Source organism: Protopterus annectens, chromosome 16.part0, assembly GCF_019279795.1.
Source record: "Protopterus annectens isolate FY-2018-M chromosome 16.part0, PAN1.0, whole genome shotgun sequence".
Lineage (NCBI taxonomy): Eukaryota > Metazoa > Chordata > Ceratodontiformes > Protopteridae > Protopterus > Protopterus annectens.
The window spans coordinates 476,221,740-476,236,493 of NC_056750.1; the positions used below are offsets into that span (position 1 = coordinate 476,221,740).

The 14,754-nt window shown below is 39.5% G+C and overlaps 1 protein-coding gene across 1 annotated transcript in view; it reads right to left on the bottom strand.

The window, feature by feature from the left end:
* Positions 1-14,754, bottom strand: part of RALGPS1 (Ral GEF with PH domain and SH3 binding motif 1) — a 3,844,659-nt gene that overhangs the window by 2,668,206 nt on the left and 1,161,699 nt on the right. The window lies entirely within an intron of this gene.

The window sequence follows — 14,754 nt, forward strand, 5'->3', positions numbered from 1 at the left end:
GTAGAACCCACAGTGTGAAAGTAGCGGACTCCAAGACAGACTGCTAACCTGTTATGAGTGGAGTCCCACAGGGTTTAGTCCTGGGTCCTATCCTGTTTGGTATCTACTTCTCTGAAGTCCAGGCCAACAAGAAGGGACTCTGGCTGACAAAGTTTACAGACGATTGCAAGTTGGGAGCTATTATTACCTCCCCAAGTGATGTTGACATCCTACAGAAAGGCCTCACTGAGACCAACGACTAGTGTCAAAACCATGGCCTTAAGCTCAATGCCAGAAAATGTGTCATCATCCCCTTTGGGGAAAAACCCAGTTCCCATGAATTACCACATCGATGGTAGTCCACTGAACACAGAAGGTGTTATAAGAGATCTGGGAACACAGGTTGACAGCAACCTCTCTTTTGACCACCACATTGCCACTGTGGTCAGAAAGTCCTTCTATGTGGCACATCTCATTACTAAGGGTTTGGAATCCAGGAAGAAAGAGGTCATTGTCTCATTCTACCCTTCCCTCATTAGGCCAATCATTGAGTACAATGCCCCATTTGGCATGTAGCTCACTAAACACGTGCAACAACTGGAGAGGCCGCAAAAGTACCTCGCAAAAATGATCCTAGGCCTTAAACATTTGTCCTATATGGAAAAACTAAAAACCTCCAAATATTCTCTGTCTCATATCGCCAACTTAGAGGCTTGACTTACAAAAGCCATGTCTGACCCAGCTCTGTTAGAAATGCTAAATCTGAAGAAATCCCAATCCCTCCACACCACACGCTCCAGAGACCACGGCCTCATTACCACAATCAACAGAATATGCTAGAGAGACAGGTTCATAACCCAAAGAATGCCCATGCTATGGAATAGCCTTCCCATGCATGTCAAGCAGAGCACCTCACTGTCCCTCTTCAAGAGAAATCTTGATGAGTGGATGGGAAGTAGAAAATTCACCCCAGGGATCACTCTAGTGGCTTTACTCAACAGAGGCACTGGGAAATAAGGTCGGGTGGCACAATGCCAGGGTAATCCTATGGGCTTGCAAAGGCTCCAGAGCCTTTGGCCTAGTACACACCTATGAACCTATGAAGTCAGGGCATTCTATAAACTCAGGGACAGGAGGAAGCATGGCAGTGTGTGCGTGTTTGCGTACACTTGTGTGTTTGGACGTATGTGGAGGAATGAATGAAGGAGTGCCTGTGTTAACATGATACGTCGGCCACCAGCACTGATTACCAAAAGGTCAGTTGAAAAGAGCCTGTTAGCATCTGCAGTAATCGTGCCAAGTGATTCAGTCACACACAAATTACCCACTAATAAGGTGTTTCCTAATTGTGGCTAGTATGTCTCTGAATCACTTGTTTCTGCAATCATGCTAAAATTATTTTTTTGCTACAGCCTTACCACTCTTGGGCAGGCCTGTTTCTGCAGTATTTATTTGTAATGAAGGGTTATTTTTAAAGAATGATATATCTCCACAAATACATGGAACTGCCTAGATTAAGGAAGACTAGGAAGAACATACACTGAGAAGATCTGTTAGTTTTATGCTTGTAGAAACTTTGCTTTCATGTTTGTGAGAAAAGTATCCTATCAGCAGAATTTAACACTGATTCTGTAGCAAGGAAATGGCATCAGTAATGCAGCGTATCAAGAAATTGCAAATACTACTTTAGCGCACAGCAAGAAAAATTACTTTAGTAACACATGATAATAGCAAGGATTACACTCTATCTTTGTTCACTAAGGTCTTTCGGCCATTCCCGGTTAGGGGTCGCCACAGCGGAACTCCTGTCAGTTAATGATTGGCAGTGAACTTTTAAGGTGTCGAGTTGCAGCCGGGCACCCAACCTTCAAGGAAGGCACACCCACACACGCACACACCTACCTGCATGTCTTTACATTCATTCGATCACGGGGAGGACATGCAAACTCTGCCCAGAAGCCGCTCCAGCCAAGAATCGAACTGGAGAGCCTCCTGCTGTGAAGCGACAACGCTAACTGCTGCACCACCGTGGCAGACACATCTTTGTTCACTAAGGTACTCTTCAGTAATTCACAATACTTAAGAGTTATGAATAACTTACCTAGCTGTCCTTCAGAAACATGAGGATTCACAAAAGAAGGCAGGATAAGAAATATTGGAAAGGCGAAAACACTACAGCTCTACCACAAGCACCTCTCATCTCATTTTAAATACAGAAATAAAAGATCAAGTGATAAAAAAAAAGCAAGACTGTATAAGATATAATGATTTTGTGTTATTATAAAAGCAGTGTTCTGTTGGACTTGTTAACTTAGTGCTGAATGTCAATAGTCTGTAGTCCAATTATTTATAAAAATTATCTGAAATATAATAATGATGATTTTCTTTGGCCTGAGTTTTACAACAGTCCAAGTGGTTTATTATAGTCCTTAATAAATTGTCTTTTCTATGACCTGTAAAGTAGCTGCTAAATGGTGTGCTTTTTAAGTTCCATGGATCAGATCAGTGTTCTCATTCAGTATGCTGTCTGTAAACTCCTGCTTTCTGTCCCAAAGGACAGCTGAACACAGGCAGTGGAGCTCCATGCGAGCCTAGTGTTCTCAAAAACCCTGTGTTATGACATCATTGTCTTCATATAGTGGCATAGCCTATGAATGAACTGCCTTTTAACTAGCTTAGCTCACAGGGGATTTCAGATTACAAATGCTCTTTACATAAAAAAAGATCTGTTTCTCTTTCATGCCAGGATCTCTACAAGTATTTTTTTCCCCTTTTTGATTCTGGGTCAAAAAAACTACACACCACTTGAACAGATGTACGTATCTGTATCTGTGTGTGGCCGTAAGAAATGCCAAAGTCCCCAGCATGTGTAACAACATCAGGTCCTGGAAAGCTTACTGTGTATCACCAAAAGGAGCAAACATTTTCCAAATCCAGGTTAGAATATGCAGTTTATTCCTCTTTACAGCAGTCATCCTGTATGACTCAAATGATTTGACTAGCTTTTGTTTAATGGTAGAAGACCACCCTGAGTACCAAAACAGGCATTCAGAAATTATTAGTAAGATGAAGCTGAGCTTTAAACCAAAAACATACAGCCTTTCTCTTAGCAGCTTATTGCAAGCAGGATTGAGACGTGTCATGGGAACACTCACATTCTTTGTTACTTTTGTATCTGGTGATTTGAATATGAAAAAAAGTTTCACTGCTAATAATATAATTTCATTATCAAAACACAATGCACCTAATTAATTAAATTTACATTAAATAGTTGCTGCATACCTCTCAACTGTCCAGATTTTTGCATAATGTGCAGATTTCTGCCTCATATTTTTGATTTGCTCCTCATAAAATTTGTGTTTTCCTGGCAAATCACTGAGGATTGACATCACTAAATAATGAAGTACATTTGAGTTTCAGACTTCATCTCCTTTAGAAAATGCATTTTAACACAAACCCTGTTATTCTAGCTACTCTAAATTTATAAGAGCAATATTAAAAATCTCTATTTTTGGTCCTTTGTCCCCCCATTATTTGAGGCTTTGTCCAGATTTCTTGCACTAAGAGGCTGAGAGGTATGAGGATCTGTTTTAGTACAATTTGAAATTTAACAGTGCAAGTAATGAGTGCATTACAGATCAAATAAAACACATATGGCATAAAAATGGTTCAAATAATTAAAAGTGAGCTTTACAAGATTTATTTTAGGGACTTCTTGAAGTAATACAGATAGGCAACAAGAAGTCGATTTCAAAGGTAAGGAGCCTGAAAGATGAACTATCCAAATGAGAACAAAGGGTTAAAATGAAGTTGCTAACAAGCGTCATCTGCTGTCCTGAGTCAGACTCCCCTCTCAACCAAACTGTGATTCTAACCAAATCACTTAATAAGTGTTCATGTCTCACTACTGAAGAGAGGAAGGTTGGACTTAGCTGGCTTACTTGGATAGCAAACACATACACTCTTTCTCATAAACAAACTGACTTACATAGTAATCCCAGCCTGTTCTATGTGCAAGCCTGCTGCATAAAGAAATGCCCCCTTATTTCAGCAACATGCAAATAATTCCTGGCAGTCAGTATATAAGTTTACAGTAGCAAGCCATATTGCTTTTGGTAGCAGCAATTGAAGGAGTGCTTTAATCAAACAAGGAAATGAGGAAAGAATGCTCAAAGTAAAAAATAAAAAGAAATGTGCAGAAGACATACCATTGCTGTACAACATATTTATGTGAGTTTTTGTCATGCTCATGGTACAGTAATGTTGCTCTCAACTTCCCAAAATGCACTGCAGTTTCCTTCATTTCAGCAGGCATGGAGAGCGTGGAGGTATGCTGCAGTTGTTCGTTATTTAAATTAAACATTTTTTTAAACTAATGAAAAAAATAAATATATAAAATAAGCTGTGTAGGGTGTTGCAACAGTATTGTCACTCTTCATGGTTTTATCTGGTGTGTGTTTGTCAGGTGGATTATATTTATATGTGATAGTTGATATGGCTATAGGGCTAAGGTGGCTGGCACTCAATCATTTTTCTACTGTGTGGAACAGATTCTAAAGAGACCTCTTTTTTGGACAGTGCTGCTCTGGTGTGCTCGAGTCACATAGAGAAATATCCATTTATAAATTAAATCACAGCACATTTCTGCAGCAGCACTTTATTGTACTGACTATGAAAAAAATCCACCACAGGCACTTAAGAAAGCTGAGACTTGACTCTGCTTAAGACTGTAGTGTGTTTTTTTCCAGTGTGTATGTTTAACTGGTTAGGCAGAATACTCTAAATAGAGATGTTGTTTTATGCCACCTTATCAGTGTGTCCTTCAGTAGTCCTAGTCTTGTGCCTATCTCATCTAGAGCATTTTCGTTTTGAGAATTAAGTCTTTCTGCAACTGCAGCAGCACTAAGGGCATTTGCTGTTACTAAAACATTTTATTTTACTGAATGTAAAAAAAAAAAAAAAAAACTTCTCAATTCGTCAAGCCATTTGCCTACAGTTGTGAATTTCCCCTTTGTTCTTGAACACTGGCACTTGTATGCTTATTCTCCAGTCAGCTGGGATATGTCTTTCTCTACATGCTGCTATGAGTACCCTCAAGAGCCATTTCTCCCCTCTCTCAACCAACATCTTGATCATATCTGCTGTGACCTCATCTGAGCCTTCTGCTTTCCCTGACTTCCTTTTTCTTAGTGATGTTCTTGCTTCTTCTAGGGTTGGCTCCCCCTCTTCTCTCGCTGTAGACTCTGTCTGGGGTTTTCTTCATTCAGAAGCTGCTGGAAGTGCTCCTTCCATCTGCCTTTGCAATCCGACTGGATATATGCCTATTCTCAACAGAGGCCCGCGGAGAAAAACTCCAACAGACAAAATTACAAAGATTACACAAGAATTAGATACATAGAAAATATAAGACAAAGAGTTATGTATATTTACAATAGTTTAGTAATGTTCCCAATAGGGACACATTAAAAACACAAATCATCAGACTGGAACAAACATTGCTGAGTAAGATACTATTTAGGTAGGATTATCATTTTGTAGCTTAATCAGGGTTGGTACAGAGACAAAGCCAGTTCATTTTGAAATACTGCTTGATGCTTTTTTTTTTTTTTTGAAGAGACTTGGGGAAGATTGAAGGGTTATATAGTTTGGCAGTGAATTCCAGGTTTTGCCAACAAAGTTGTCAAACAGGGATTCACCAGCTGAGTTATTATATTTGTAGGTTTGGACCAGTAGTTTGTTGGATGAAGTTGTTGTATGGCTTTATAATATTTATAAGTGAGGGGTTATTTTCAGGTTGGTATAGAATTTTATGAGCTATTAAGAGTTGACTTAATTGAATTAAGCTGGGCAGTTCTAGCCACTCTAGTTGTTTAAGGTTCTGGCAGTGATAGGTTCTGTAGGTTGTGCCGGTGGCGTATCTGGCAATATGGTTGTAGCCGTGGGAGAGCTTACTCAGCTCATATTTATTAAGGTTGGAGAGTGCAGGAGAGGCATACATAAGAGTAGAGAGTAGGTGCGACCGGGCGATTGCAATTCTAGTCAATGGGGTTAAAAATTACCTGCTTCTGTACAGAGATCCAAGCTTCTTACTGATGAAGGGAACCCTTATGAAGGGTCATATGACTATTTCCTTTATCTTTCTGTCTTTGCATTGCAACTGACAGTTTCTTTGTGCCATCCACTGAGTAATTTTCCAGAAATTGGCAGAGTGCCTCTGATGCATTGTACTTTGCTATTGCAACTCCTCTCTTAGCCTCTTTGTTAGCCAACCACTTTACCTTCCTAGCCTGGTCTGTCTTTTCTATCTCCGTTTTCCTGCACTCCTTTCTTTTGATGCCTTCCTGGTCTTCTGCATTCCACCACCAGCTTTCCTTAAGTACCTTGCTTCCATACCTGGCTCAACCACATATTTGTGCTGTAACATACATGGTACTTTAAGGTGCTGCCATTCTTCTTCAACTCCACCTATTTCCTCTTCTTCTAGAGGTACTAGAGCCCTGAGCAATTCCTTGAAGTGCTGTGCTTCTTCTCCAGTCAACTTTCAGGTATTCAGCCTGGTCTCTGTTGACCTTAGAGTCTTCTCTGACCACTGCTTGCAACTGATTGTGGCAAACTGTGATTTATGTTGTGGGCTGAATGTTTCACTGGGGTATCCTTGCTCACTGACTCAACCCCATTACCCTTTCCTTACTAGGAGGATGTCTACCCGAGTTGCATGTTGGCCACTTTTGTATGTAATCTTGTGACTGTCTCTCCCTTTCTGAACCATGTGATGGCTATGATCAAGCCATTTGCCAGACAGAAGTCTAGAATGGTCTCTCCTTCTTTATTTCTGTTGATCCACCCATGTGGACACACACAGTCCTCATATCCTGTTCTGTCTGTCCTGATATGTGCAGTCAGGTCACTCATTACCAACACCAGTTCCTATTGTCCTGCTTTATCTAGTAGGTCCTGCAACTGCTGTCTAAAATGCACTCTCTTCCTCACTATCACAACCCTACCTTGAGGCACAGGCTGAGGTCATGACTTCTGATAGCCATGAGTTTGTCAATAATTCTGTTGATATCACTCACTGACTTCTGAAGCCTGTCCCTCGTCACAATTCCCACACCATTTCCAGCCTGTCCTTCTGAGTAGTAGACTCTGGATCCAAATCCAAGTGGCTTTACTGCACTGAACTTCCAACTTTTCTCTTGAATACACAGGATGTCTAGCCTTCTCCTTAACATAATGTCATCAACTTCTAATCCTCATCCTGTCAGTGAACTTACATTGAGTAAGGAAATTCTTACTTCATTTTAATCAGGAGGAATATTTTTTATGTCCATCTTTTCCTCAACAGGACTATCCCAGGTAACCTAAGCTGGGCAACTGGACACTGGCTGGAGAGTACCTTATTGACCCAGGGCTGCTGGACTTTAACATAAGTTGCCAAAAATTAGTTTTAATGATCCGTGATCAAAAATAGAAAGCTGGACACAATGGCCTTTGCAAATCAATTCAATGTTCATAAAAAGACAGGCAATATTTTGCTTATTCCTGCTTGCAAGTGCTAATGGCTATATTTATAGTAAATAAATCAGTTATCGTTAAAAAAGTCTCACAGTAATGTAGTACACTATACACTGAGATAGCTACAACAAACCATGGCAGAATTGGAAGGATATGCAAAAGTAAAAGAGGACACTGTTCAGTAACTAAGTATGCAGCTCCAAAATCAAAAAGGGAAAAAAAACATTATGTGATGAACATCTGACATAAGAAAAAAATGACACCGATTTATAATCAGAAAGAAATATGAAAATCATAAGGGTGATAACTTCAGTAAAAGCGACTTAAAAGCATCTGATAAAAAGGCATCCGTTTAATTATCACAAACTTGTCAGAGAAGTTCCTTTGAGAATGCTGATAAAACCACAGTTGGAAACTATGAAAGTCAAAGCATTAGTGACAGAAAAATGTGTTTTCGGAAATGAACTCCATGACAGACAGCATGTTAAGTAACTGTGTACTGAGTCATCCAAACACTGTAAAAGTGTCAAAGTTCCAGTTCAAATATCAGAGCTGCCAAAATCAGCCTAGCGAAATACGAGCTTGGATTTTATGGTTCAGAATACAAAATGTCTGCTAGTTCTGACTGGTGAGTTTTCATGGCTCCAGTAATGGAACTTGTTGGTTAAATATCATTAAATATAGTTGCCTCAGTACTTAACAAGCTATTTTCAACTTTCAAGATATCAAAAACAATAACATCAGAAAACAGTCCAGCAGTTAACAACTTCCAATTTTGTATAATTCTGCACAGATCTGGGAACATACCTTAGAAAAGTGACAAGACTATAGCTTCAGGCAAAAAGAATACTGCAAAGGTTTGGAATGCTGTGAGAAATGCCAAGATGAAAGTTGTGCCAATGTAGCAACATGATTTCATGATGATGAAGGGCAAAGGAGGGCCAATCCATCTGATGTCAGGGTGACTGCAATTAGATTGCTACTTCTGTACAAATAAGCAAATAAAATTGCCTTCTGTGGTGCAGTTACATTTCTCAGTGACAGCGTCAGAGCCACAGAAGTCAACAAAAGAACAAGATTAAGGTTTATGTAGATTATAAAAGACAAGCAGAGGAAGGCAATTTTAAATTAGAATAGGGCATTGCTGCAAGAAGTTGGACAAGAAGAACATTTTCCAACCTTTTCCCTGTATGTCATCAATCAAACAAAAGGCATTAATGCTTGATATGTGAAATAAAGGACGCACTGCAATGAGAAACACTTCATGTTTGAAATATTTTGGCAAAGGCCAACAGAATGGAAATATGACATGTAATCTTACTCAGGATTATAGCCCTAAACCAGACACAAAATCTAATTCAACTGATTATAATAACAAATAAGATTGACAGAATAATTTGAAAGTTATGCATGTTACAATGTTACTTGATGTCACGAGTTATACAGGCATAAAATGTTTTGCAACAGTTATCCTACAAATGATTTCATTTAGAGTGCAAAACTAAATTTTACAAGGTGATCTGTACAGGACAATGTGTTTATACCCTGGATTCTCCTAGTAAGAAACCTTTGTAGGTGTTCCAACTGTTGGTCTGGTCAAGCATATGCCAAAGGGGGCATTATACTTAATGGTGGTCTGATAAGGTACAAATAAAGTGGCACAATGACTTCCTTGGATCTGGATACCATATCCTTACTTATAAACTGGGTAACATAGAATGGCTTTCTTACTAACTTGGCCATATGCTGGTCAAAGGTCAGATTATTAGCTACATATGTTCCCAGAGATAACTCTTATGGCTGTCTTACTGATGGATTAATTAACCTGGATGGCAGGTTTTTCAAAAGGTACTTCTTGGTATTGAGTTTTAGTCCATGACTTTGGTACCAGTCATTTATCTCTGTTAGACCTGCTTGTAAGATGTTTGTGTCAGTGGGTAAATCAATGATAGCTCCCATTTAGCAGTCTTCTGTGCAAATGGTCAGCCAAAGAACCTTGACATTAGCCTTTACCTATAAGAACAATATACCAAATAGAAATGGTCCCAACATGGAACTCTGAGGTACCCCACTGGTTACCAGTCTCTTAGTGGAGGTGGTATCATCAATCCTGATTTCCTGGGTGCAGGCTGGCAATCCAATGAGTTAAGTAGGGGTTCATTCTCACTTTGGTGAGTTTGCAGCTTTATTAGAGTGGGGTATTGTATTAAATGCCTTAGCCAGGTCCAGGTAGGCAGTATGCACTGTTTTCCCCTTATCCATTGTCTTGTTGACCTTCTCAAAGATGTCCACCAGGTTTAGTAGCATGATTTTCCCTTCGCAAAGCCAAACTGGGTTGGTCCAGTGTCTGAAGATTGCCTATGTCTCTGCTGATCATTTCCATGATAATTTGTTCCACAGCTTTGTACATTAGAATTGGCAGACTAATAGGCTGTAGTTTCTGGGATTGGTTGATGGTCCACCCTTTTGAAGTGGGATAACCATTGCAGTCCTCCATTCTTATGGAACAATGCCTGCAATTTTGTCGGGGCCCATTGACGTTGTGTTTTCAGCCTTAGCAAGTGCATCCAGGACCTGATCTCTGTTAATGGTTGGGAGGAGGTAATACTAGTAAGTACTTCATGGAGGAGTGCTGGAGGAGAGAGGGGTGAAGTCTGAGCTGAATTTATCAGTCAGCAAATTTGCTGTGTTGCTCTCTTCAGTGTAGATGGCACCAATGACCACTAGTTTGGCAGATTAATGTGTCCTGCCTCTGAGATTTCAGACACAGATGTAGAAAGCTTTGTGGTTGTCTTTAGCCTGTGAGGCTATCTTGACCTTGTAATTGGACTTGCTGGACTTAAATAGTCCTCTTAGTCTCCTGTTTAATATAATAAGAGAGCTCCTATTATTATGGGAGTTGCTCTTCCTAATTTTAGCCAGGACTTTATTTTTCCTTTTGTTATATACCCAATTAAAGCTAAAAGACAACACCAGTGTGGTTTGTTTTTAGAGCTTGTTTTGGGCTTACATCTAGTAGGTACAGCATCCTCTATACAGCCATTTACATGGTTGTACAGTGTCTCTGTAAATGATTCCGCATAAGTTGCTGTTGTGTGTGGCACTGAATTTTGATAAACTATTGCTTAATAGGGTATAGCTTGCTTTGGAATCGTTTGTAACTGTTACAGGGTTTGCTGGGGTTACAAGTTTATTTTTATTTTGAAGGAGGCAGCTTTGTGGTTCAAACCCACCAGTGAGAAAGTGACACAGGGTGGGGGTGGGGGGGAGTGCTCTCCATATTGGTGAGTACCAGGTCCAGTACATATGAATCTCTGGTGGGTCTGCATACTATCTGGTGAAGAGTACTGGTGTTAATAAAGGCCAGAAATCATTGTGCCTATGGGCATGAGGCAGGATATATTTCACAGTCTACAGAGGGTAGTTAAAGTCTCCCATGAATAGCATATTTTGTTTAATGGTGAGTGCCTATAATAGTTCTATGTACAAGCTATGGGATTCTAGGAATAGAGAGGGTGACCTATAGCTTGCTAGTATATGGTATGACACTTTGTCTATGGTGATTTGCATGTGGATAATTTCCAGGGAATTGTCCTGTTTAACCAAGATAGAGTTACGCTTGTTGCTAATGTTGTTGTCTTTCGGCTTTTCCTGGTTAGGGGTCACCACAACGGAACTTCGGTCCGCTAATGATTGGCAGTAGATTTTCACGAATGCCGACTTAACGCTTGTTGCTAATATGGATTGAAATTCCTCCACATTTTGCCCCTGTTTGTGCAGCTAGTGTTCTAAATGTGTGGAAGGCAACAAAGCCTTGCACTGCAGCAGCAGTTTCTGCAGATTTAAACCTTGTCTCAGTAACAGCACAGATGCCCATAATCTTCAGACTGAGGAAAGTTTGTAGGGTGTGGGGTTTCTTGTTTCAGCTTCTAGCATTGAGCAGTGACACGTTTAGGTTTATTTGGGTTTTATTTGCTATGTTGATAGGTCTGTCGATTTGGGATTGCCTAAAAACACTCTAAGGGGGTGGATAAAGTTCTAGCCAATATACGGAAGCATAGTGGAGACAGGTGCAGACCATTCTTTGTAAAGCAAAGTAGTCTGCCAACTGTGTCCTCCCCTGCTGACAAATATTGAATCCCCCTGAAAAGGCACCAGAAACTAAGCCAATTATTGAAGTCAATCATCTTTTGTTTGTACTGTGGCATCATCCTTGATAAAGGTAGAATGCTTCTCAATGCAAGGCGCATACTGTCTGAGACATACTCAGACAAATCAGTAATGCCTCTCTTCATGTAGTCCAGGGAAGTACATGTCAAATCACTAACAGCCACATGGACTATGACAGAATTATATTGCTACCTGTGGTATAGTGACTTGAGTGTGTGCATAACTTGCCAGATCCTGGCTACAGATAAGCAAATATCTTCTCCTTGGTCAGTCTTGCGAGTGGGCCATCTGAATGTCATACAATGGAGTTCTCTATGACAAGAGTCCTGGGTAATGTGCTTGCTTGCCTTATAGGCTTTTCTCTTTGGGCTGCACTAGGTTTAACTGAATGTCTGGTGTTTGGTATTGCTTTTGGTGAGTGCTTTAGAGATTACAGAGAATAGACATTACTGTTCATAGGCTTAGAAGTTCTTTACGATTTGAGAAGACTGCTTTTTAATGCCTCAGTATAGGTGGCTGTAGTGTCTATGTTCTTGACAACCTAATCTGTATGAGAGATTTCTGCCTTCAGTGAAATTGCGCACTTGTGCCTCTCGCATACTGTGGGTTTTTTTTTAGCACTAAATACTTGTTTTTGAACATGAGACAACTGCTACATTGTCTCAGGATGCCCAATTCTGCCAAGCTAGCTATAGAGACAATTAGAAATGGCATATCTATGTTGTCCAGACTTGTATTTTGGTGGGCTACAGTAGGTCATATACTGGGTTATACAAAGGTCTCCTTTGGTGCTGTCTGAGGCTTGGCACTACACTAGGTTAGACTGTGCTAAGATTTGATAGTAGTGCTGTTTAATGAGCAATCTAACTGCTCTAAGCTTGCATTCATGCAAATGCTTTGTTTTAGCTACACTAAGTTATAGGTTTCATTTATAAACTAAGCTTTGTAGATAAAATTTACTTTCTGGGCATGTGTATTTGTAAATGGCACTGCTAACCTCTTTATGTAATAACACCGAGAAAGACTGCTTGCGAATATAATGCTACAACAAAACTTAAACTACTTGACAAGGCCATTTCAATTATTAGGGATCTTTAGAATGAGTTAAAAGCAAAAATAAAGCAGTAGCACCCATAACAGTTAATCGAAGTGCAAAACAATAAAATAAATCTTTTATCTGTCAGCAATGGAGCAAGATTAACTTAGGACACCCTCAGAGTGTGGTGAGGGTGACAGGCAGATGGGAGCTCTGGGAAAAGGAGCAGGAGACAATCTGTAGTACGGGATGTTTACCCACATGTAATACTGGCTTGCTAGGTGGGCACTTAGTATTATGGATATAAAGAAAACAATGGATAGTTTGTTTGTCTTTTTGGCTTTTTCCCAGTTAGGGGTCACCACAGCGGAACTCTGGTCCGCTAATGATTGGCAGTAGATTTTTTTATGGTGCCGAGTTGCCAGCCCAACGCCCAACCTTCAGTGAAGGCACGCCCATTCACACATGTCTTTCGGAGGCCACTCGACTGCGGGGAGGACATGCAGACTCCACACAGAAGGCACTCCAGCCGCGAATCAAACAGGAGAACCTCTTGCTGTGAGGCAACAACACTACTGCTGTACCACCGCGGCCATAGAAAACAATGGATATTGAAGTACATAAATAGTTTGCACAACAGACAATATCAATGAAAGAGGGGAGGGATGGACTTTGTATATCAGATTTCCATAAGGGATAGAAGCCAGAGGCACAGCCTTTTAAAACCACAGCAAGAAAGGTGTAGAAGGGTTATAGAAAAAAAAATCATACTAGAGCTCAAGTCCTGTGGTTAGAATTTCATAAACATTTAGCTGAATGCTGCAGTGGGAGGTTGGGTAGACTCATAGAATAGCAGAAAAATAGTAGAAAGGTAAACAGACATTGGAATGCAACTTTAAGCAGTTATTTACAGTTATAAAAAGTACTGAAGCACAAATCCTTGAAAATAATTGGCAGTAATGCCATTGTTGCAATCCTAACGCAGACAAAGGCCCTAGATTATTTAAAATTTACCAGTAATGCTGTAATAAATGACTAAATGAAGCTCAAGTCTGAAAATAGATCACAGTCCTGCCACAACTGTGAAAGAAGCTACAAGATTGTGGTCCCAGACTGAGTCAACATACAGAAAACCTGCCTTTTACAAAGTAATTCAACGTATGAAAATAGAAGTGCAGTGTAATGTAAAAACAATGATAAAATCTTGCAGTAATACACAATCTTCACACATCTGCAAATGAACCTACAAGACTAGTCTCAGAACAAACTAAAACAAAATGCAAGGAGATGGACAAAAGCAGTGAAGCACAAAAAAGTATTACCACATAGGTCAATATAAGCGCAAATTAAAATATACAAGCAGAATTTTAATAAAACATGTTTTATAAAATCATAAGTTAAGGTGAATGCAAAGGGATGCAAAATGCTGGAAGTATTTATATGCATGACGATATTTTTCTTTTTTTTATTAAAAAGGGGCAATTTACATAAGGTTTCTAATTTAATTTTCAATTAAATTAATTGAGTGAAGGGAAGCCAAATGTAAATGTCAGTAATTTTGCTAGACAAGAGCTTCCAGTGACATGGTCTCCACTTCCCCATGCTAGTGTTCTGTAAAAATGCTTGCAATTCCCTGGAAGTGTACAGCATTAGCATACCACAGTAACAGCTACTATAATAATAGAAATGCGATAACTGATATGTGTGAAACCCTTAACTGCTGTAGTACTTGGTTCTAAGTTGTTGTACCAAGCAGTAAGCTGTAGGAATGGTTAAATGTATTCTGTTTTAGAACAAAAATGTTATGGACTTTAATTGTTCAACTCTTGCGAAAAAAATCTGTAGGAAGATGAAAAAAAGCTACTGTACACTAAAGATATATATACATATTTATAATTTTTGTATGATTTTTTTATTTTCAAATCAGATCAAGCACATCCATATTTATAGATAACCATCTTACATTACATACATCCTGGATACATCCAATACAGTGGTATTTCTAACAGAAAATATCACAAAACATTACAGTTTATCATTCCCACCATCAAGGA